This window comes from Pholcus phalangioides, unplaced genomic scaffold (genome assembly GCF_987345545.1).
Source record: "Pholcus phalangioides strain wild (caught in Gottingen) unplaced genomic scaffold, Ppha-v1.0 ptg000020l_1, whole genome shotgun sequence".
Classification (NCBI taxonomy): Eukaryota; Metazoa; Arthropoda; class Arachnida; order Araneae; family Pholcidae; genus Pholcus; species Pholcus phalangioides.
The window spans coordinates 5,680,515-5,705,317 of NW_028301613.1; the positions used below are offsets into that span (position 1 = coordinate 5,680,515).

At 42.3% G+C, this 24,803-nt stretch overlaps 1 protein-coding gene across 1 annotated transcript in view; it reads right to left on the reverse strand.

The window, feature by feature from the left end:
- LOC149070839 (pre-mRNA splicing regulator USH1G-like) overlaps positions 1 to 24,803 on the reverse strand; it is a 65,914-nt gene that overhangs the window by 40,549 nt on the left and 562 nt on the right. The gene's annotated exons all lie outside the window — the stretch shown is intronic.

Sequence of the window (24,803 nt, forward strand, 5' to 3'; positions counted from 1 at the left end):
AAGGAGACACAAACATCACAAACACTAACATTACAATTACGGTGCTGATTAAGAACCAAAAAAACAAGAACCCTTCTTTCTGGTATAATGAACTTGGCAATACAAAAATGCTTAGGAACAGAATGAAACGTTCCCGAGAGAAACAAATAGATTGAAAAGTATTGGTAATAAACATTTAGAGATCTTTAAAGTGGCTCTGTAAAGGCCAGAGGTTCAGGTGCCCACAAACTAAGGTTTTTCGTCGATTTTGGCACGCAGAGTAAGATGCCATTAAGAATATTTCATACTTTTATAAAGGGTTGGTTGAAGACGTAAGCATTATTCAAACATCCCCCCCCCCCATCCACAATCGATGCTTACCTAACACGTGAATGACTTCAAAGCAATTAAAACGACGAATAGAAGGCAAATCGAACCCGAAGAGTAAGAGTTTCAGTATGCATAATTGACTGTGGAGGGATCCAACCGAGTGGACTGATACAGAAATGGAGGATAGCACTTTTTATATATCCACTGGCGAACTCCACTGATGCCACGATGAAACTATATGTGCTACTTTCTTTAGACGACGTGCAGCATGCGACAAACGGATGCGCAAGGCTGATGGCATTTGCGACGATGAATTTCGATGGCGATCGCACTCGATAAATTTAGCTGATGAAAACACACAACACATGAAAACTGAGTGTGAATTAAGATGAAAAATGAGCTGTTTTCAGCTGATGTGTGAAAGAACATCTACGTTCGACGGCGCACGAAATGGCATCTGAATTTGACGCACCAAGAGGACTACTGACTACTCCAGCTGATGCATAAGATGACATCTGCGTCGGTAAATTTGGTGTACATACATGATGACATCTGTACGCGAAAGAATTTTATGACGCTCTGAAATGGCGTCTTTGTTTGCAGTGTTTGATAGCACACAAGATGACATCTGCATCCGATAAATTTCGATGTTTAAGATGATGTGTGTACGGAAAATTTTCTCATGGCGCATTAAAATGGCATCAGCAATTTTTAATGCCACACGAGATGACATCTGCGTCGACAAATTTTTATGGCACACAAGATGACATCCGACAAAATTTGATCACACACAAGGCTAAAACTGTGTCCGACAAATTCAGCTGATGCATAAGATGACATCTGCGTCGGTAAATTTGGTGTACATACATGACGACATCTGTACGCGAAAATTTTTTATGACGCTCTAAAAATGGCATCTTTGTTTGTAGTGCTTGATAGCACATAAGATGACATCTGCATTCGATAAATTTCGATGTAAAAGATGTTGTGAGTACGGAAAATTTTCATGTGCGCATCAAAACGGCATCTGCAGTGTTTGACGCCACACAAGATGACATCTACGTCGACAAATGTTTATGGCATACAAGATGACATCCGCGTCCGACAAATGTTTATGGCATACAAGATGACATCCGCGTCCGACAAATTTTGATGACACACACAAGGCAAAAACTGTGTCCGGCAAATTCGGCTGATGCGTATAAGATGACATCTGAGTACAAATTGTCACGACGCACTCGGGGTGACATCTTTTGTTTGACATCATCAGGTTTGACAATTTTTGATGTACGAAATGCCAACCGCGTCTGCCAAATTCAGTAGATGAAACCAAAATTCTAACATATTCTCTGCTGTAACCATATCCACCAATGATTTTTATTGATCCTATATAAAACCCAAAATGGCTGCAAATGCGAAATTCAAATAAATATTTCACTAATATTTTAATACTGTTTTATATCTTGCAAGTATCTTTTGAGGTATACAGTTGAATCCCGTTATAACGAAATTTTGTTACAAAGGAATTCCAGGCTTCTGCATTTTTTCGATGTAAAATTCTTTGGAGGATTAGAAACGTGTTCGTGAAAACGAGATTTTCGCTACAACGGTATTCGTTAAAACGGGGCTCGACTGTATATCAAGTATCCAGACAGGGCGTAAATTTCACCCTTTAACCCACTCCTTCAACATTATCAAGAAGGCGCCAAAATGCGTGCTTGCCCCGGCTGACCAAACAAACCAAAAAAACCGAAACTGAAAAATATCACCATTACCGCCTAAATTAATTACCACAGAAAAAAAAATAATCGATTTGTCATGACAAAAAGCATTTCCACGTGATTTGACTGAAGTCCAAGTCGGGGAAACGCATCGCGAATCACGAGCCGATTCCGCCAATACCCGCCAGGAACGGCCCTATGTTTCTCTGGTCATTACACCAATTTCCATACAAATAAATAATGCATTGTAATAATTGATTTTTCTCCGCCATGTGTCAATTTTCGTGCAGGCGTGGATACAGAACGATGTGCCAGTGGAGGACGAATTGTGTTAGTTCATTGAATCGTCCCGTATTTTACTGGACATGAAAATTTTCACAACGCCTCTTCGTTCCTATCGCCCCCCCCCCCCCACTTCTCTGGATTCGTGCCTAAGTGAAGGCAGTCATCTTCAGATTCGAATGGAGCAGAGGCAGGCATCTTCAGCTGCGAATGGGCAGACATTTTCAGCTGTGAATGGAATGGAGCATAGGCAGAGATAGACTTGGAAGTCTGGGGGGGGGGGAAGCTGGGGGCACCCCTTCCCCCCCCCCCGTTCCCCCATGTCTCCGCCTATGGAGTGGAGGCAGGCATCTTCAGCTGTGAATGGAGCGTAGGCAGACATCTTAAGCTGTGAATTGAGTGTAGGCAGGCATCTTAAGCTGTGAATGATGGAGTGGAGGCAGACATGTTTAGCTCTGGGGGGGGGGGCAGTCAGGCATCTTCAGATTCGAACGGAGCGAAGACAGGCATCTTAAGCTGTGAATGGAGTGTAGGCAGACATCTTCAGCTGTGAACGGGGTGGAGGCAGGCATCTTAAGCTACGAATGTAGTGGAGGCAGGTATCTTAAGCCGTGAATGGGGTGGGGGGGGAGGGCAGGCGTCCTCAGATTCGAAAGGAGCGAAGACAGACATCTTCAGCTGTGAATCGAAATGGAGGCAGGTATTTTAAGCTGCGAATGGAGCGACGGAAGATATCTTTAGCTTCGAATGGAGCGAAGGCGGATTTCTCCAGCTGCGAACCGAGTGGAGGCAGGCGAATCCAGGGCGCGATGTGTCGGAGAAGCGACTTATTGTGTAGGTCAGTGTTTCTCAACCTTTGGAAGCCCGCGGCCCGGTTGATTTAATTTTTGTGAGGGGGAAGGCTCACGTCATACACACAACAACTACTGATGGAAAAAGAAACCAGAGCGAGCCATATTCACAGCCAAATACCGGGCCGCGATCTGGTGGCTGAGAAACAACTGGTGTAGGTGCGTTGGATCATCCCGTATTTCACGGGACATAAATAATACGGGAGAGAGAAATTTTCTTCTATCTCTTGGGAGGGGCGATCGCCCCCATCGCTCCCCTTCTGGAAAATGAATATCCGGGTCGATACCATCGCGAAATAAATGTCCATTGCAGTCAGTGGTCGTCGATGTGGCAAAAGAAAGGGAGCAAGCAACACACACACGCAAAAGCACTAATTAAATGCCGAGTTTCTCGGTTGCCGTTAAGTGGGAATCATCCTTGAACTATGGTCCGAGCCATCTTGTTGGAAGTGAAGTCGTATTGTGGAACAAGAACAACGGCAACAACCATTATGTCTTTTGTTGGCTTGAAGTGTAACATATTGCGTGGGAGGTGTGGCCGATATGGAAGGATGGCGGCGGGAGAGCTTTTCTCACACACACAGAGAGAGGTCCTGGGACTGCATTGAAGTCGTAAGACTGGTTCTTTGCTGGTAAATTACCATATTGAGGTCTCCTTTTATTTTTTACAGGAAGATGATGATTTACGAGGATTTTTTTCTTTACCTTTTTGGCGAAACTCGTTTTCTACTTTCTTGTATGTACTGAAAACTCCACAGACTGCGTGTCTCCGAAATCCTTGATGATCGTTGAATATCCAGATCAAAACACGGCGGCCCGATTCGCTTACAACGGCGGTCGTTCGATAAAAGAGTTTTTTCTTTTCTTTTAAAGCCTCGTTAAGACGTCACTCGTTCCGACACGTACAGCTTTCACAGATAGGGATGTTATTAAACGCTCGTTTGCTCGTCATCGGAATTTCGGTTAATGCGTCGCTGCGGGAGGAAAAGTTTGAGATTGAGAGGAACGGATGATTACCATGGCCCAGGGCAGGAACTAGAGGGAGGGAACAACAACTGCCCCGGGCGGAAATTTTAGTTGGAAACAACGAAAACAGTCACGAAATCGTCGAATTTTAAAGTTGTAGGGGGCGACAAAAATCCTAGTTACGGCCCTGCTATGGCTCCTTTTTAAAAAACCGAGTTAGCTTAATAGCGTTGTCACATGTTCAAAAGCAATCGTAAAATCTAATTTGGGGGCTTCAAATTCGAGCAAAATATATTTGTTGACACACCAGACATTTTTCCCCCCAAGTCGAGGAAACCTTCTAAGGGGGTCATTCAAGTATTACGCCAGCATCGAGTTGGGGTGGGGGGGAGGTTTCGGATTTGCTAACTATCGATGACAAGGGGGGGGGTTTGAAGGTTGCTTACGTCATCAACCACCCCTTTTTTGAAGATATGAAATATTCTAAGCTGCTGACGAAATTTTGCTGACGGGAGGAGGGGGTAATACATAGTTGCTCTGATTAATTTAAGGGGTTTTGGTGCATGCAACTTATCCATCCGAAAAACGCATTTTCGAATTTTTCAGCATTCAAATACAGGGTGGGCAAAAAGTCCGTACAAACTGTAAAAATTCATAAAAACCGGAAAAATAACCGAAATAAAAAACGGTTTGCAGGGTTAGCATCGCTAGGTCACGGGAGTTTTTTAAGGCGGAGGGGGGGGGGGGGAAACTAAAAACACCGGACGATAGGTGGCGCTGGTATGAGCGACTTCGGTGGGAAATATGCAAATGAGACGGTTATAAGAACTTGCACTCCTAATCCACAACCAGTTCACCGTCGTAAACCGTGTATGTGGACCCGGTGCACTCTGCCGTTGCTGGATTTGTGACTCGCCTGCAATGTGTTATCTCCCCCCCCCCCGGTGGTATACATACTGCTGTAATAAACGATTTGGATTCATTCTGTTCGTTATTTGCGTATCTTTTCTTTGACTTTTTTCAGTGCCACCTATCGGCTCTTTTTTTAACTTTTTTTTTCCTGTGTTAAAAAAAATTCCCTCACAAAAACGAAACATTGAATATTGGGAGCACGAATAAGTCACGTGGGACCGAATACGTAAAGCGGGGGGGGGGGGCGACCCGCGGCACAGTATAAGGCAACGCTCTGTTCGTCAATCAAAGAAATTCTCTCCAACGTTCCAACAAACCCTTTCTAATTAATGATGGTCTTGTAGGCTGCAAAACCTATGTAAAGGTGTGAACATCCATATTTCCGATTGGTTAAAAACCCGAATTTCAACTTTCTTTTTAGCTTGAAATTCTGGTTTTTAACCAATCGGAGACGACGCGGGTTCCCTGAATCGGAAATACGGACGCACTATGTTCACACCTTTAGTGTGGTGGGCCCTCTTAAAATAACAATTATATGATGACTTTCTATATTCAACTCGTTACTGTCTGGTTGGTTCAGGACCAACCACGTGTGGTGGGGTGGGGGGGGGGGAAAGACATGAATTGTATAATACAATTACATTGTACAGTCGACGCTCGTTATAACGACCATTCCATTACAACGACTGTAAGACCAGCCGTGGCCCAGGCACTGTCCCATGAAGGATATAAGCTTTTTACCACGAGGGGTTGCTGGACCACGCTGGAGCATTACAACGACTGGTAGGATAAGTCCTAAATGTTTCAACACAACAACTATCACACACGTTTTACTTTCGATATAACGACCGTCCCAATATAAAGTCCGTTTTCGACGGAACGACAGGGGCCGTTATATCCAGCGCCGACTGTATATCCATGAATTCTTGAGGGCTCTTACAAAGTTTATTGGGGAGGGAGCCCAAGCATGAATCCTCAGGTTCTGGTGTTCGTTGGCACAGAGCGGGCGGAGGGGGGGGGGAAGAATCATGTTCTGGTTAAGAGGAGGAAGAGGTTCTGGTGTCTATGCCCAACATGGTGTAGGTAAGATAAACTTCTACCGACATACGTGCATACCCAATATGCATTGCGACAATCGAATTTATGGGTCAGAAATAAAAACAATTCAGCACTCAAAAGAGTGACAAACTCAACATTTTTTTTACGAAAATAAGAGGATAGCCGAATGCTGCTATTTTGCAAAAACGGTAAGAATGCTTGTGTCCCGTAAAAACGGGACGTATGTTCGTGTTAAAATTCGCATATAAAGTGGCACACGCAACGGAAAGGGTCTTCATTGTGACACGGAAAAAGTTTGGACACCCTTGCTTCACAACATCATGGGGGGGGGGGTTAAGTAGTTATCATTTAGGGTGAGGGGCGAGGAGACCATACCCGAAGGTGGAGAAAACCCGGTTATATATCATTCCATATTACCCTACTATTCCATAATATCTGTACTTCCTATACCCAAAGACTGTCAAACAGTCTATCTTTACCGGATAATCATCGAAATTCAATTTGAATTTTGGCCAAATGGTGAAAAATCACAGCAGTTTCCTTCTCGTCCCGTTCCTCTCCCCACATCGATGTGAAATCCCGATAAGCAAGTGGCCTTAATGTCCAAGAGAAAAGCTCAGTACAATAATAATACGGCACGGGCATCATCTATTACCGTGACTTTACAGGAGGCAACGTGGCCCCGTTACAATTATGGAATCCAAAATATACACGGCATATGCAATCCATCAACGTGTAAGTGTCTGTCTCGAGACTTCTCGGACATCACGCACCGTTAAACGCGGAATCACAACCAATCAGCATCTCAGATTGTTACACGGGTAGCTCTAGTTGTTCCAATGGCAGTAGTCAACACGTGGTAACGCGTTTCCCGAAGAAGGATGTAGATAATATGGACACTCTGGAATGAGAATGGTGCGCGCGCATCCTTTCTTCACTGATTTTTTCCCTCCTTTTTTTTTCATGACATGACTGATTACAACAATGGGTGATAGATCATACACCGGGTATGGGTTTTTGAAATTTTTGCAACAGATAAAACCATGGGCGGAGATACGGGGGGTGGGGGGGTTCCAGAGTCAAACGTGGAGTCGACTGATCTAATGTATATGTGTATAGATGAATTGGCATCATCATCATCGTGCCCCCCCCCCCCAGACTTCCAAGTCAATCACCGCCTATGGATAAAACCATGGAGTGTGATTGGTTTTCACACATTAGGGGCCATTGAAGTATTACGTATAAGCAGATTTTTAGCCATTTTTGACCCCCCCCCCCACTTTTTTTTCACACTTACATGCACTCACCCACTGACATACAACTTTCTTACACCTCTTTATAGGCCTATGTGGGGCCCGTTTGCACTTCCCACTATCGGTGCTGGGAATGGGGGAAAAATTCTGATGCTGGTCTAGTTCCCCCCACTTGTCAGCAAAACACTACCCCCCCCCCCCCATCAGCAAAATTTCGTCAGCAGCTTAGAATATATCATATCTTCAAAAAGGAATGGTTGATGACGTAAGCAACCTTCAAACCCCCCCCCCCTCGATGCTGCAGTAATTCTTGAATGACCCCTCTTAGGAATGCTTTTTTGTTTTGTTTTTGTGAGAGAAATTAGGAATCGGTCAAAGCCGACTACAGGAGGAATGTGGTCATGGAGACACAGCAGTTGGCTTTCGCACACGCTGGGAGGAGGACTTGCAAGCTACAACTGCGGAAATGGTGTATGTACGGTGCACCTATACGACTTCCAGCGGCGTTCGAAACCAACTGCCGTGTCTCCATGACGACATTCCTCCTGTGATCGGCTTTGACCGATCCCCCCCCCCCCTCGAAACACACACCAGAAGCTGAACAAACTGGATACTCCTCAAACCTTTTTAACAATCCTTCTATATTCCTAATTACACAATTCCGAGCCCTCCGCTACCGGATTACCAGCATTTCATTTGGCACGCAGCATCAGGGTTCAAACCCTGATCCTGTGCCTATGACGGTTGCATCCAAGCAAATGCAACCGGTGATCTTATTGGTTGAATTTTTCACGTTTTATCAAAAAGCTTCTACAAAACTTTTATAGTGTAATCACGGCCTAAGATTTGGAAAATGTTTTTGGAATTTTTCTTTCATATTTTTCCGAAAAGACATGAGATATTTTCTCCCATAGACTGTTTTTGAGGATCGAAATGAAGGCATCTTTATACCCATATATTCTATGGAGCTCTAGATCAAACCACCAAAGAATGGCTCTAGGCTGCCTATGCCTAGGTTGCATTGAATCAGGGATGGAGGAAAGAAATAATTACAAAAATTGCGAAAAAATAGTTTTTACGCACGAATTTCAAACTAAAGACGCCCGCATCTTTAGTGATCGTGTGAAAGGGTATGCGGAACCGCATCCGCTCCGTGTGAAAGGGGTCTAACTCCAGCTTCATACTTTTCAAAAAGAATCAACTATTCACAAAAATTGAAACCCATCTTTGCATCCACAGATTGTTTCAAATTTAGTTTCTCAAGTATTACGTCAGAAGGGGGGGGGGGGTTCGGATTTGCTGACTTTTGATGACGGGGGGGTGGTTGAAGGTTGCTTATGTCATCAACCACTCCTTTTTGAAGATAAGAAATATTCTAAGCATCTGACGAAATTTTGCTGACAGGGGGGGAGGGAGTCAGTGTTTTGCTGACTTTTGTTGACAAGAGGGGGGGGGGTCAAAAATGGCTGAAAATCGGCTTAGGCAATACTTGAATGGCCCCTAACCGACTGCAACAACCTTCCGTCAAACATTATTGATTATACAACAGTTTCTGATTTCCTTTGCAACATAAACCGTCTCTTCTGTCAAACTTCACTTCATTCCCTTGTACAGGCCTCGGAGAAGCAATATTGAATGAATAAATAAATAAAGGCCGCATTAGAGCACTTACAAAAGACACCCTGCACATACTGTAAAGTTTCAACGCTTCAACGGTTATCGGGATCCGAATTAAACTCGCTTGTGGGAAAAAAACGCTTAATGTCTTCTGTAAATTGTCTCGACATTAACGAGTTTTTTTCTTATTTGTTTCATCTTGAACATGCGCTTTTCGACGATCATCCGTTTCACACAACAGAAACAAAAACAAAGCGATAGAAAAATTAGGAGGAGGGGGTGGTGAAAAAGAGTTTGGGACCCTCATTAACATCTTTCTCATTTGTTTGTGTTTGCAATAATCGTCTACGCGGTTAGATTTGTTATATAGGAATGGCAAAAAAAAACGCAACCGTTTTTCAGGTTAATCTTCGACCGAGTTAGGGGTCATTCAAGTATTACGTCAGCATCGATGAGGGGGGGGGGGGTTGGATGATGCTTACATCATCAACCACCCCTTTTTGAAAATATGAAATATTCTTAATGGAATCTTACTCGGTGCGTCAAAAACTAGAAAAGCCTTTCGATAGATTCTGGGCACCTGAACTAACATTTTCCCCTAATGTGACAAATCCCTTACAGAGCCTCTTCAGCGATCTATAAATGTTTCACGGATCCTTCAAGCACTCGGGAAATGTGTCCGGGCTGCTTAAGTGCTCTGGAACTGTGCCCACGCATCACTCAACTGATCCGTAATTATCTGTATTTCCAATGGGAATTTTTGTATTGAAAAGCAATATTTCACCTGCCAACCCTGGCGTAAACCCAAATAATGTCAGTCAAATCAATTCACAGCAAAAATGTATGTATGTTCGGCACATCGTATATATATGCTAATAAATTTTTAGAATCCCTCAGGACGTTATTATCTCAACCAAAAAAAAAAATATCCATTCTATAGATTTGATTACGTGCTGCATAAGCTCCACGACTATCTCAATAATGCACTTTATGCATGCATACAACTGCTATATACAAATACAAATACAACGCCACAACAGGCAAATTGCCCAACGAGGTGGCTGACTTAAGAACATCATGGATCCCCGAGCCATTTTTTGGAGGCCCTACGTACTACTACACCACACATGCACCCCGCCCACACCCCCCCCCCCCGCGGAACCCCCAACGAATCGGTACATGCGGGAATGTGCGTGTACGTGTAGTGAAACCTGACGTGAAGTTTTTGTTGTTTCTCTGTAATGCTTGTTATGTGTAGTGCTGCCATCTGCCACCAGTTTTTCTAACTATGAGTGAAGTGTTATGATTGAATGATTTATCGTTGTAGGACTGTTGCTCTCTGTGGCGAGACTTTTTAACGTGGAGATCGGCTCGCATTTGCGCCTTGAAGTTGGGAACCACAGAAAACCAACTTCAGCCGACCACCACTGTGGGGTTCGAACCCGGATCCTCGCATCGCGAGTCCGTCACTATAACGTAAGAATGTTGTACAAAAATTTCGAAAATTTAGTTGTTTTTTTTTTAATTTTTAAAATTTAAGAAAAACAAAAACAGAACTGGAGATTTTGGGGTGTCCGAAAATCCTCATTTGTGTGAACACAAGCCACTGCATTCGCCTAAAAGTTACTGCATGCGCTGCGGTATGCGCCATGTGTGCTGACACATATGTTCCAAAATTGTAACGTAACGTTCAGTAGTAATCGTTTCTCGCACGAAGAAGGGTCCGGTAATGCCTCTGGCGCATACCGCAGCCCATGCAGTAACTTTAGGCGAATGCAGTGGTTTCTCTTCACACAAATGAGGATTTTCGGACACCCCAAAATCTCCAGTTTTGTTTTAAATTTTAAAAAATTAAAAAAAAACAACTAAATTTTCGAAATTTCCGTACAACATTCTTACAGTTTTGCTAATAAACGTACCGTTTACCGCATAAATTCTATTGATCTTTGTTGTAGAGATATTTAATTTTTTGAAATAAGGGCTTATTCGTTATACAATATACAAATACAAACATACGTTACACGACACAAAACACACACATACACATATAATACATACACTACATACACTACGTAGCCCCAAGGGACTATGAAGTCCTTCCACAGCAGGCCTATAGGATTTTTATTACATGGTATTTTCTCCCTCAGCAACAGCTCTTTCCTTCATTAGATGTATTTTAGTATATAATTAATATGCATTGGTGCAATAATTTATTTCAAAGTACTGCATTTTCGATCGTAATAAAGACATTGTAATCTGTATGTAATTTATATTTGAATAAACCCACGCATAGAAGATATCTTTCAAGAAGTTATTACCAACTATGTATATTTAGGTTTATAAATGACTCCTGAATACACGTTTTGAGTTTTTTCATCATTTTTCCACTATGTATGTTCCATTTTAGGTTATCTTGTATAACTATTCCTAAGTATTCATAATACTGAACACTCTACCTATGTATTTCTTCACAATTACATACTGATATAGTTCGAGGTTGGCAGTGAGTGAGTAATTTTATGTGTGTACTGTCATTTATGTATCTTGTTTTCGTGCGCATAAATTTAGTTTTTTGTGTATTTACTTTTAATTTGTGTTTAATTCGCCAGTGATTAATTTTTGTTAGTCTGGTTAAAAGAACGGAGAAGGACCTACCTATCTGTTTCTGTATCCTCAACATATAGAACTGTATCATTATCCAAAAGATATAATGCTACCATTTAGATTTAGTTCACTCAGTTCATTTATGCAAATTAAAAACAGTATCGGCCCTAAGACCGACCCTTGTGGGACGCCGCCTTTTTTTAACTTCTTGAAAATTGCTAATTTTTTTCCCTCTATTGTGACATCTTGTCGTCTAGTGTAGTAGCAGGGGCGTAGCCAGAAATTTCGTTCGGGGGGGGGGGGACCAAAGTGACAGAACAATGGATTTGGCCATCTTTTTCCCCTTTTTCGGTCATTTTCTCACATTTGGGGGGGGGGAAGACCAGACCCCCAAGTCCCCCCACCCTCGCTACGCCCTTGTTTAGTAGTATGATTTAAACCGTTATAAGATATTTCCTCTTATACCGGCTGAATATAATTTCTCTGTTAGAATGTTTAGATCCACATAATCAAATGCTCGTTTTAGGTCCAAAAAAACTATTATCGAATATTTATTTTTATTTATTCCTCTTATATCATACACTTCTCGAATCACCAAGAGGGGGAGGGGTACGTTATAAGCGAACTCGACTGTATATATGCTGGTTACTTTTCGCTTTTTTTTATTCTAAGAAGCATTGCTGAATGTTTCTTGTGGTTACGCGATTTGCAGCTCTCATCATTAAAAGTTTGAAAATGTCAATCAGTAGTTTAGCCCCTGTAATAGTTTGCTACTTCCTTTTTTTTTGCCAGTTGTGTAATTTTTTCCTCCCTTGATTACTAGCAGGTTCAGTGGTGTGTGTATGGAAAAAAAATGCAAATCCGGAAGTCATGTCTTCGTCCCTTGACGTACCTTCTTCCTCGCTTGATGGATGGTCGGACTCTCGTCAGGTTGCGACCTTTCGAAGAAAACACCCCACAAAAGTCAGTTCGGAATAGAAAAACGGGACGGTTTAATGTTACGGCCTGGTCACCTGACTCTCGTAATTAATCGATCACTGCCTCGTTTTGGAGCGGACGAGAATGTTACGAGAGAGAGAGGTGTCAAAAGATCAAATCCTCTAAGTAACTTTTGACCAATGAGAGACCGAAGACGCCATTCCATTTTCTCTTTTAACGCGTGAAGCCATTTTTCATCCAGCGAGTGTTGGATGGTGGTAATTGTATTCAATTTTCACATCACTGTCAGGGGAATGGCGATGATGCACTTCATCATTATTCGGTTGAAACCAACAACCCTTTCCGTGTTTTGCTTTCAATTAATCGTGGGTTTTCCCAGTCTACCGGAAAGGGGGGAAAAGCTTATTTATCTTTTGCTCGCAACAGATTATTGTCAACGCTCTCGCAAATTTTGGGCACTCAAGTGCGGATCCAGGGGGGCGTCCCAAGAGCCAAATAATATATATTAAATTTCTCTGTCCAATAAAGTACGGGATGATCACCCTACACACAATAAGTCGCTTCTCAGACACATCACCTTCGATCCGCCTGGCTACGTTCCATTCGCAGCTGGAGGCGCCTCTTCATTCACAACTTGGAGATGCCTGCCTCCGCTCCATTCGAAGATATCCGTCTCCACTCCATTCAAATCTGAAGATACCCGTCTCCTCTCCATTTGCAGCTAAAGATATCCGTCTCCTCTCCATTCGCAGCTAAAGATATCTTTCTCGACTTTATTCGCAGCTAAAGATATCCGTCTCCTCTCCATTCGCAGCTAAAGATATCTTTCTCGACTTTATTCGCAGCTAAAGATATCTTTCTCGACTTTATTCGCAGCTGAAGATGCCTGCTTCATTCACAACTTGGAGATGTCTGCCTCCGCTCCATTCGAAGATATCCGTCTCCACTCCATTCAAATCTGAAGATATCCGTCTCCACTCCATTCAAATCTGAAGATATCCGTCTCCACTCCATTCAAATCTGAAGATATCCGTCTCCTCTCCATTCGCAGCTAAAGATATCTTTCTCGACTTTATTCGCAGCTAAAGATATCTTTCTCGACTTTATTCGCAGCTGAAGATGCCTGCTTCATTCACAACTTGGAGATGTCTGCCTCCGCTCCATTCGAAGATATCCGTCTCCACTCCATTCAAATCTGAAGATATCCGTCTCCACTCCATTCAAATCTGAAGATATCCGTCTCCTCTCCATTCGCAGCTAAAGATATCTTTCTCGACTTCATTCGCAGCTGAAGATGCCTGCTTCATTCACAACTTGGAGATGCCTGCCTCCGCTCCATTCGAAGATATCCGTCTCCACTCCATTCAAATCTGAAGATATCCGTCTCCTCTCCATTCGCAGCTAAAGATATCTTTCTCGACTTCATTCGCAGCTGAAGATGTCTGCTGTGATCCCTGATGCAGCAAACTCTATCCGAATCGGAAGATGTTTGCCTTCACTTCATTCAAATCTGAAGATGTCTGCCTTCACTTCATTCAAATCTGAAGATGTCTGCCTCTCAACTTCATTCGTAGCTGAAAAAAAAACTGTCTCGGATCCCTTCAACAGCTGAAGATATCTGTCTCGGATTCATTCGCTGCTGCAGATGCATCCGTCGCTCCATTTGAATCTGAAGATGTCTGCCTTTGTTCGCTTCATTCGCAGCTGAAGACGAATCAGAAGACGTCTGCCTGCGCTCAGGCGTGGATCCTTCTGGGTTAGGGAGAAAGAAACGATCTGCCCTCACAAGAACCGAATAATATCGGAAAATTTGTCTGTCCCGTAAAATACATATAATAATTCAAACAATTTGCCCCTCCTCGTCCTAGATCCGCAGCCGTGGGCGCTTCGCTCGGTAGAAGTGTTGTCGCAAATCTGTTTGCTTATCGATTTTGTCGATCTTTTCGCTAGGTGGGGTTAAATGATTTTTAAGAACGTTTGAAGCTCTCGAGTACGCATGAATTCTGCGCATTTTTTAGGGGTACGCAACTATCGCTTCTATAATCATTTCTCGGGATGGGGTTACCAGGCCCATAACATGGAAGGGGCAGGCGGATCCAATGCCCCGGTGCAGAGATGGCGCAAATTCCACCTTTATAGACTCCTCTTTCTAAACAGTATGGGGAGGGGGGGGGGCGCTTCAATTTGCGTGCTTGAACAAGCATCTAGTTGCGACCCTAATGGGGGGTACGCTGCCTTCCTACCCATTTCTAGGAGTACGCACAAGCACACCTACCACATTTGAAGGGCGACACAAATTCTCCTACGTATGTCCGGTGGTACTCACTCCTCGTACGCACATCCGAGAGCAAACAAGCTATTAGCTACGGATTTCGTGGGAGGTATGCAAGTCTCAAAGATAACATATTTCTTCTCGCATTTCTCTACGGAAACTTCTAGTAGAAAGAGGAGGGGGGGGGGGTGGAATTCACGACTTTTATAACCCATTGTAGTGATCGTTTTTTCACGCAGAGAACGAGAGATTTCAGGATCCCCATTTCTATCAAAACTATTTTCCTCGTTATTTAAGAAATAAGACCCCCCCCCTCCCCAACCTTTTTACTCTCACTTTTTTTTCCCTCGAACATGTTTTTGTTCCAATCTTCAAGGTGCGACACGACGCATCATCGAGATTCTGAACACAGAGTGTGTGTGTGTGTGTGTGCTTTAGTATTACACCTGTAATTACGCTGTAAGATGATACAAAATTGCTTTTTTTATATTCTCGTAGAGCTCTTCCTGTTAGATAACCTGTTGCTCGCGGTGGGGGGGGGGGGGGAACCAGAGTCCAGAATGACCTCTTCTCTCGTGTCTGAAACTGAAGATAAAAAGTTGCATCTCCGGAGAAAGTTGATATTCAAATATAAAGGCCACAACACAGGCAAAATACCCTACGAGGTGGCTGAAAAGATTGTGCCCATAAAACAAATATGGATGTCAGATACAGGGTGTTTCAAAAAGAATCGCGCCTGATTTGAATCCTAACGCATATTAGTGGGATCAGAGACGTACATGGGGAGAGGGGGTGGGGACATAAGGGGCTCACGCCCCCCCTCCCACGACCAAAATTTTTTTCTTTAAATTTCAAATTTTTTGAAAATACGTAATACAGGGCGTCCATAATTAAAAGACCCTATTTTAAAGTAGCCTACAGGCGAAACCAGTCATCAGTAAAGGGCGAAATTGTATGGGGGACTTCATAAAGTGATGGGGAATTCGTTTCAGGGGAAAAAAATTAGTTGCACCTGTATAGTTAACGTGTAAATTTATGTGACGTCACTCAGCAGCTGTTATAAAAACCTAGAAACATTCGCGGAGATCTTGTTTCTCAATGTGTTTGCTGCTAACAATGACGATAAGTTTACCAGATCGCGCTTTCTTGGTCAAATTGTTTTACCAAAACAGCAATTCCGCAGTAACTGCTCTACGGAAATATTGGACTTGGAAAGGTCCAATGAATGTTAAAAACCTTCAGCGCATGATAACGAAATTTGAAACCACAGTATCGTTGGCTGTTCGTCCTGGAAGATGATTAAAACCCGCGTTTCTATAGACGCAGTACAGGAGGTTTCGCTTCAGGTGGAAGAGGACAGAGCTTCGAATTCTAACACTACTGTCAGGCGTATAGCACAGGCCACGTTCAATTGTCCGTAAGATCATGCGGAATATCCTCCGATATTATCCGTACAAACTTTCGCTTGTGCAGCGGTTGCTTCCACATGATTATGACGTTCGACTCCAGTTCTCGCTGCAGTTTCTACCTCGCGTTGAGGTCGATTCAGAATGGCCTTGGAATACCCTCTGGACAGACGAAGCGCATTTTCACTTGGACGGTACAGTCAATACTCACAAATACCAAATTTCGGAACCAGAAAATCCGCTCGCTATCTTGGAGGTTCCGTTGCATTCACCAAAAGTGACGGTATGGTGTGGATTTACTGCATCATTTATTCTCGGTCCCTACTTCTACGAGGAGTTACGTTCTACAGGTCCAGTGGCATGTTCGATCACCGGGAAGCGATATGCGTTGCTGTTACAGAACGAAATTGTTCCGGCTCTGCAAGCACGTCACTGCCTTGTAGACGCAATCTTTATGCAAGACGGAGCTCCTCCACACATTGCATAAGAAAAAAAACGTGACAAAAGTCGTGACAATTAAAGAACTTTATCTGACCTTAAAGGTATCATCTCACGCCCCCCACGTGCTGAATATTTTTCCGCACACACTTGGGTCAGTGGTGGAACATGCCATCTTGCGATTTCACATGGTATCTGAAAATGATTTCCACCATGTGGAACATGCTTTGTTGCAGTAACAATAGTAAGAGTGTTTAACGATTGTTAAACGTGTAAACGTTTGCCTAAATGTGTCATTTCTTAATAAAACGCCCTCTGGCGGAGACATGTGCAACTAATACCCCCCCCCCCCCCCGAAACAAATTCCCATCCACTTTATGAAGTCGTCGTCCACAAAATTTCACAATTTTCTGATGGCTGGTTTCACCTGCAGTCTACTTTAAAATAGGGTCTTTTAATTATGGACGCCCTGTAGATGTCGCACTGACAGAAATACTGTTGGACTTGAAATTTTAATACGAAAATTCGAAAAATGCATCCATCAACTGGGCAAGAAACAATCTCGTCAATAGAATATGTTTTTCATTTAGTTGATGCCGAATGACCCTTTGATTGTGCATCGAGTAACCCTGCACCATGCGTGACACTGAGTCGCCACCAGGAATTTACTTTATATGGCGGGGGGGGGGGGTGCCCTCACGAATAAATGAAAACACTTATCTATTCAAGAACAATGTTAATCCATGAAGTTAACTTGGGCTCAATAACCTTTCATGTTACATAAACACAGATTTTTGGATGTTCGTATTTCTTGCTTGTGCGGTTCGTTTGTTAGTTTATTCATTTACTGCTTAATTAATTTTGAGATTGGGTGGAAAAAACAGGTAGGTGATATGAAAATATGCATTATCAATGGTTTTACAAGCGTCAGGAATTTCAGATCTTATACACTCACTTATCTGGAGGATTCGAAAAGTGTTCGTTATATATAAAACAAGATTTTCGCTACAACTAGGCTGACCATATTTTCTTAAGAGAAATACGGGACATCGCCAAAACCAAACAAAGTTGCCAAATATTATTGCCGCCGCTGTGGTGGTCGAGTGGTTATAGTGCCGGACTCGTGATGCGAGGATCCGGGTTCGAACCCCACAGTGGTGGTCGGCTGAAGTTGGTTTTCTGTGGTTCCCAACTTCAAGGCGCAAATGCGAGCCGATCTCCCCGTTAAAAAGTCTCGCCACAGAGAGCAACAGTCCTACAACGGTAAATCATTCAACCATAACACTTCACTCATAGTTAGTAAAACTGGGGGGCAGATGACAGCACTACACATAACAAGCATTACACAGAAACAAACTTTACGTCAGGTTGCACTACACGTACACGCACATTCCCGCATGTACCGATTCGTTGGGGGGTTCCGCGGGGGGGGGGGGGGTGCATGTGTGGTGTAGCAGTAGTAGGTAGGGGCTCGGGGATCCATGATGTTCTTAAGTCAGCCACCTCGTTGGGCAATTTGCCTGTTGTGGCGTTGTATTTGTATTTGAAATCACGGGAAAATCACAATGGCGGGAAATGATGCATTTCTGCAAATTGCAGTAGATTAAAATGTATTTCACGGAAAAAAAAAAAAACGTTTACCAAGGCAAACGTGGGAGATTAATATTCCCATATATAGTTGTAATTATCATAAAATAATTAGGAGTTGAAAAATAATTTCAATCTTTGACTTCAATAAAGAATAAAAATTCAAGTAGGCTTTGTGTGAAATACGGGAAAAACCAGGACACTTTTGCCAAAAAGTCGGGACGGCCAAAAAAAACAAAATACCGGGACTGTCCCGGGAAATACGGGACGTATGGTCACCCTAGCTATAACTGTATTCGATTGTATAATTAAAAAAATATTTGATTTTTTTAAAATCATGACTTTTCATATCCTTGCCCTCCAGCATGGCCCAGCCATATGGTAGCCTGCTTATATCCAGCAAGGAACAGAGCGGAGGCAGTGTTTGCATACCCTCGCCCCAGGCGCATGTCTCTGGCCCCAATATGCATTAGGAGTAGGGAGACAATACGTCCCGTATTTCCCGGGACAGTCCCGGTATTTTCTGTTTTTTTGGTCGTCCCGACTTTTTGGCGAAAGTGTCCCGGTTTTTCCCGTATTTCACACGAAGCTTACTTGAATTTTTATTCTTTATTGAAGTCGAAGATCGAAATTATTTTTCAACTCAAATTATTTAATGATAGGGGAATTCTCATTGACGAGCGACTTAAGTTTTCTGAACATTGTTCAGCGGTTGTCAAAAAATCGAATAGAATGCTTGGTCTCATTTTCAAAAAGGTCTCTTCGCGTTCTCCTAGAGTCATTCTTCCGCTTTTTCGAGGCTTAGTTCGTCCTGGACTGGAGTATGCTGTAAGGTTTTGGAGACCATACCTACAGAGGGACATAGACTTGGTTGAAGGGGTGCAGAGGAGAGCTACGCGTGTCCTTATTGGCACACAGGGCTTGAGTTATGAAGAAAGACTTCATTTTTTGAATATGTTTACATTGGATGAACGCAGGTGTCGAGGAGATATGATCGAAGTGTTCAAAATTTTCAATGGGATGGATAGGATGGACCATGAACTTTTAGTACACCGCCAATCGACTGCTTTTACAAGGGGACACCAGTATCGATTGGTGAGGGACAATGCAAGGTTATGGTGTCGCAGGGAATTTTTCTCCAATAGGGTTGTTAATAAATGGAATAGCTTACCCCCGGAGGTAGTAAATTGTAACACAATTGACACGTTTAAAAAGAAATACGATAAACATGTTGGGGTAAATCGAGAAGCTATCCATTCTTAGAATAAGACAACCATAAGTATTCTTTATGGGCGTTGTATAATATTTTATCATGTGTATATATTGTTTGTAATTTGTGTTAATTGCATTTTTAATTGGGTTGCTGTATTTTTGAAACATATGACAACCCTATTTTTATGGGCATCTTTTTATCAGCCACCTCGTTGGGCATTTTGCCTGTTGTGGCGTTGTATTTGTATAGTTACAACTATATATGGGATATTAATCTCCCGCATTTGCGTTGGTGAACGTTTTTTTTTCGTGGAATACATTTTAATCCACTGCAATTTGCAGTAATGCATCATTTCCCGCCATTGTGATTTTCCTTAATTTCAACAATATTTGGCAACTTTGTTTGGTTTTGGCGTAGTTTTTGCCAATAATTGGCGATGTCCCGTATTTGGAATTCCGATGTCCCGTATTTCTCTCAAGGAAATATGGTCAGCCTAATTTTTTTTTTTTTTTAAGCCGAGCACAACTCAGGTCTATCGCCAATGGCAATTTACTACCTAGTGAGTTGTGCCGGAAGTGTAAGTGTGTGTACCTAACAGTTTGAGTGCGTATCTTGTGTTGTGTATGATTTTTCAGTGCTGCCATCTATATCTCAGAAGTGAAGTGAGTGATGTGTAGTGACTGAATATTTGTAGGACTGTTGCTCTCTGTGGCGAGACTTTTTAACGGGGAGATCGGCTCGCATTTGCAATCAGCCTAATTAGGAGAGAAGGGTAGAGCCATAGCCCACGTAGAGCTGACGAAATTTTGCTGACAAGGGATGTCGAAAATGTCTAAAAATCTGGTGGCGTAATACTTGAACGGCCCCTTTTTGTCGATTTTGGGAACGATGAGCAAAGTAAACACATTCGTGAACAGCCTATTTGGCGGCCATATTCACACCAGTCATCGCAATCAAATCCAAAAGTAACTGTTTGAGAGGCCGCGTTTACAACAGTCTTCAATAGAATTTTAAATACCCAACGGCGCACAGATCCATGATCCCCCAAAAGCAAACAAATCACTGGAAAAAAAAAAAAAATCACACTTCCAAATAATGTGTTACAAGTAGAAAGAAAGAAGTTATCGTCTGATAACTGGTAAAGTTTTCCCCATGATGGTTATCTCGAAGATAACACAACGTGAAAATTGGATTCTTTCTGTGTAATTCCCGAGGATACAGGAAGAAACCATTTTGGATCCGAGCCTCACGTTTTGTAATTACGAAAGCGTTAGCTTGTTTATTTTACCTCCTTTTTGCACACGTTCATCTCTCTCTATACCTTTTATTACTTCTTTCCCGTATTAAAACCATGTTGTGGTTTTTTTAGAGCCTTATTATTCCAAGAAAAAGTGGGTCTTGGAGTAGGAAGAAAAGATGGAGGAGAGAAGAAAGATGGGGCGGAGATGAGAAGTTAGAATTCTAAGGCGTAAGATAAATGAGATTATTTCATTCTTATGAGTATGCATAATACAAAATGAGACAAGAACTTCATTCACAGTTGTTTGCCGTGTGAATGATTCATATTTTGTGAAACGCCAAAAAAACACAGAAACGATGCCAAAGAGCCGCCCAAGTGTCAGTAGGTCTTCGGTTTTGCACCCGGAATATATATTATTATTCTATCCGAATCTCCGGTGGTTTCTGGTAACCATACGTGGTTTTTACTCCCGTGGCTGCGATTGGGAGCAAAGCGCTTTGATTGGGAGCATCATCGGACCAGGTGGCATCGAGCCTCTACGATCGTGTTTACAGTGATAATTTCCAGAGGTACCATGTTCGTAAGGGGCCGTTCAAGTATTACGTAATGATCGATGGGGGGGTTCCCGATTTGCTGACTGTTGATGATCATTCAAACCGAGCACAACTCCGGTCTATCGCCATAAGCAATTTACTATCGATTGAGTTGTGCCGGAAGTATGAGTGTGTATCCCCCCCCCCAAATACCCCGGGCCACGAAAGCGACTGTATACCAAGTGCACAACACACAGAATGCACTCAACCGCCTGACTGTTGATGACAAGGGGTAGGGGGATATCGATAATGTTTACATCAACCACCCCCTTTATGAAAATATGAAACATTTTTAACATCTTACTCGGCGCGCCAAAAACGAGAAAAGCCTCTCGATATTTTGTGGCACTTGAAGTACCATCCACCCCCCCCCCCATTGATAAGTGCCCTACAGAGCCACTTTAGTGATCTCTAAATGTTCCGCGGATTGGAAATGTGTCCGGGCAGCTTAAATGTTCCGGAATTGTACCACGGGACACTTGAACGATCTGTAAGAAAAATGTGCCGCTTAGTTCATTTTTACAAAAATAGGTTTGAGGAGGGCAGGCCGCATCAGATAACCCCCAGGGACATATTTGGTCCGTGGGCCTTTATGTGATTTATCATTATACGGCTTAGAGGGTGGGTCGCAATGAATTTATTAAAGATAAATCTTTAGTTAATAACCTTCAGATAACATTGAAATTAACAGAAGTTGATTCTAACATATATAAAGGTATTGCCCCTTCCGAAATATCAAATTAAGAAAAATATTTTGATCGTGGGGGGGGGGCACGAGCCCGCCACCCGTACGTCTCTGATCCTAACCATATGCGTTAGGATTCAGAGGGCCAGAGCTGATGACGAAATTTTGCTGACGGGGGGGGGGGGGGGTTCAAAAATGACTAAAAATGTGCTGACGTAATACTTGAACAGCCCCTAAGGACATATTCAGTCACGACACATCACTCACTTCACTTCTGAGATATAGATGGCAGCATTGAAAAATCATACACAACACTAGATACGCACTCAGACTGTTAGGTACACACAATTACACTTCCGGCACAACTCACTAGGTAGAAAATTGCCTATGGCGATAGACCTGAGTTGTGCTCGGTAATAATAATTAAAAAAAAAAAGCCCCTAAGGACAATGGTGGATATCGCTATTATGCAGGAGTCGTCAAACACATGGCCCTCGGAGCTTTGTTGTGGTCCACCATTTCCAGAAAACGATTGAAATTATTTAAAAACGGAATAATTCTAGAATTAATCAAGGATATTATTCTACGATAAATGAAATAGTTCTAGAATAAATGAAAGAATTCTGGAAAAAAAATGGAAGAAATAATTTCAGAATTAAGAATTTTTTAATAAATGAAATTAATAATTCCGGGACAAATTGATGAGAATTAAGAAATAATTTTTCCAATTTTTGAAATGAATAATTACAGAATTAGTGAAAAAAAAAAATAACAAACCAATAAGGAGAGAAATAATTTCGAATTTTTTGATAGAAATTATTTCACAATCAATAAAAAGAATAATTACGACATAATTATTGAAAGAAACGTCAAAATATACTGAAAAGGAAAATAATTTCAGAATTACCGAAATGAGTAACAACAGAATCATTTAATGCGATCTCAGGATTATAACTCATTTAATTAATCAAATACTTTTTCAGAATTAGTGTTAAAAATATTTCCAGAACTAATCAAAATTGAAAAATAATTTCAGAATAATTAAAAGTTTTCAAGTATTTTTTTGTCCCTGTTTAACTCGGGAACACACGCAACCCAATTGGCTCTTACTATCAAGAACTCCCTAAATTACATGAATTGGTGGCCCGCCATGTCTGAAAACCTCTGTGCGCCCCCAGCTCCAACGTACTCATCATTCCCTAATCATCCAACCGTCTAATCCGAAACTGTTTACAGCAGTGTTCATTCACACTACAACCATCATAATCAAGATGGTTGGTCATCATAATTCTAGAATCAACGAGAGAGATCTAGAGTAAATGAAATATTTCTAAAATAACCGTCCACGACCGTGAATTCCGAAAGTAGCGGTTCGCAACAGCGTATTATCACATCACAATCAAATCCGAAACTGTTCGTGGCCGTGTTTACTCTTATTAATTAATCTGAAACTTAGAGAGATATAGATGGCTTTTTTTCTCGGCCAGAGATATCAAGGAAACAGTTATTTTCCGGATATTATGCTGAGGTGAGCTCGGAAAGAAAAGTCATCACGTCTCCGCCGGGACTCGAACCCAGGCCCTCTTGCATGCTACCATACACACCACTGGAGACAAATGAATCCGACACATTTCCTGAAGTTAAGAGAGGCTACTAATGCCTCTACTTCAGCGCCTCACGACACAGTGCGTGAAATTAGGAAGGCGGATTCATGTGTCTCCAGTGGTGTAGATGGTAGCATGCTTGCCCGGTATGCGAGCAAGAGGGCCTGGGTTCGAGTCCCGGCGGAGACGTGATGACTTTTCTTTCCGAGCTCACCTCAGCATAATATCCGGAAAAAACTGTTTCCTTAATCTGAAACTTGTTTGCGACTTTATTTCAATTCCCTCACAGCAAAGTTAACGAGGTGTATGTACACAACTTGTATTATCCGGAGAGAAGTAATTTCACTCCTCTTTAAATTTCAAAAACCATCTAACATCTGAAGCGAAAATAGATTTTGATTGACCGGTGAACACTGTACGGTAATAGTGCCCTTCATTCTCAAATCATGAACCAACAATTAAAAACTTCGCGGCTGTGTCAACAACGCAATCAAAACCAAAACTAACGGTTCGCGGTCATGTTCATACCACAAGCATAGAAAAACTAAATTCTCCATAAAATCCAACGGTTCATAACTACCCAAAGGAGCGAGACTCACCCTAGAGAGAAAGAAGAACAAAAAAAGAGAACAGTATATTGCTAAATTTTTTTCCCTCACATGTGCACCCCCCACCTAGAGAATTGGATTTCTTCACTTAGTTTATAGCGAACAAAAAAAAAAAGTCATCTACGGACCCCTGGGCAAGATTGCAGTCAACCTCTCTTGTGGAGCGAGATTCTTATGCTGGGCCGTCGTCAAAGCAATAGGTGCCCTGGAAGTAACAGCATACTTGAGTTCGATAGTACCAATGGTGTGGTGGTAAGATGCTCGTCTACCACCGTGAAGGTTGTGGTCCCGAATACGAGGGAGGATATAGATATTTTCCGTAGGGAACTTGAGGCGACCACCACAATTTTTTTTTTTCTTAATGGTCTCGGACCACCAATGATTTCGAACGCTGTATGCAGTAAGATCAGCCGGGTTCTAAGGGGGGCGTCAAAGGTCATCGACTGATCTAATATATATAAATTGACATCATCGTGCCCTCCAGACTTCCAAGTCTTTTTCCAATTATATTTCATTTTTCAAAGCTCTCTGTGGCTTCCCCAGAACTACAAGGGGAGGGACCATGTAGCTTCAGAATACATACTCGCCCAAGAATGACAGACAGGGCCGCTTCCAGACACTTGATCACCCTGGTCAAAAACTCA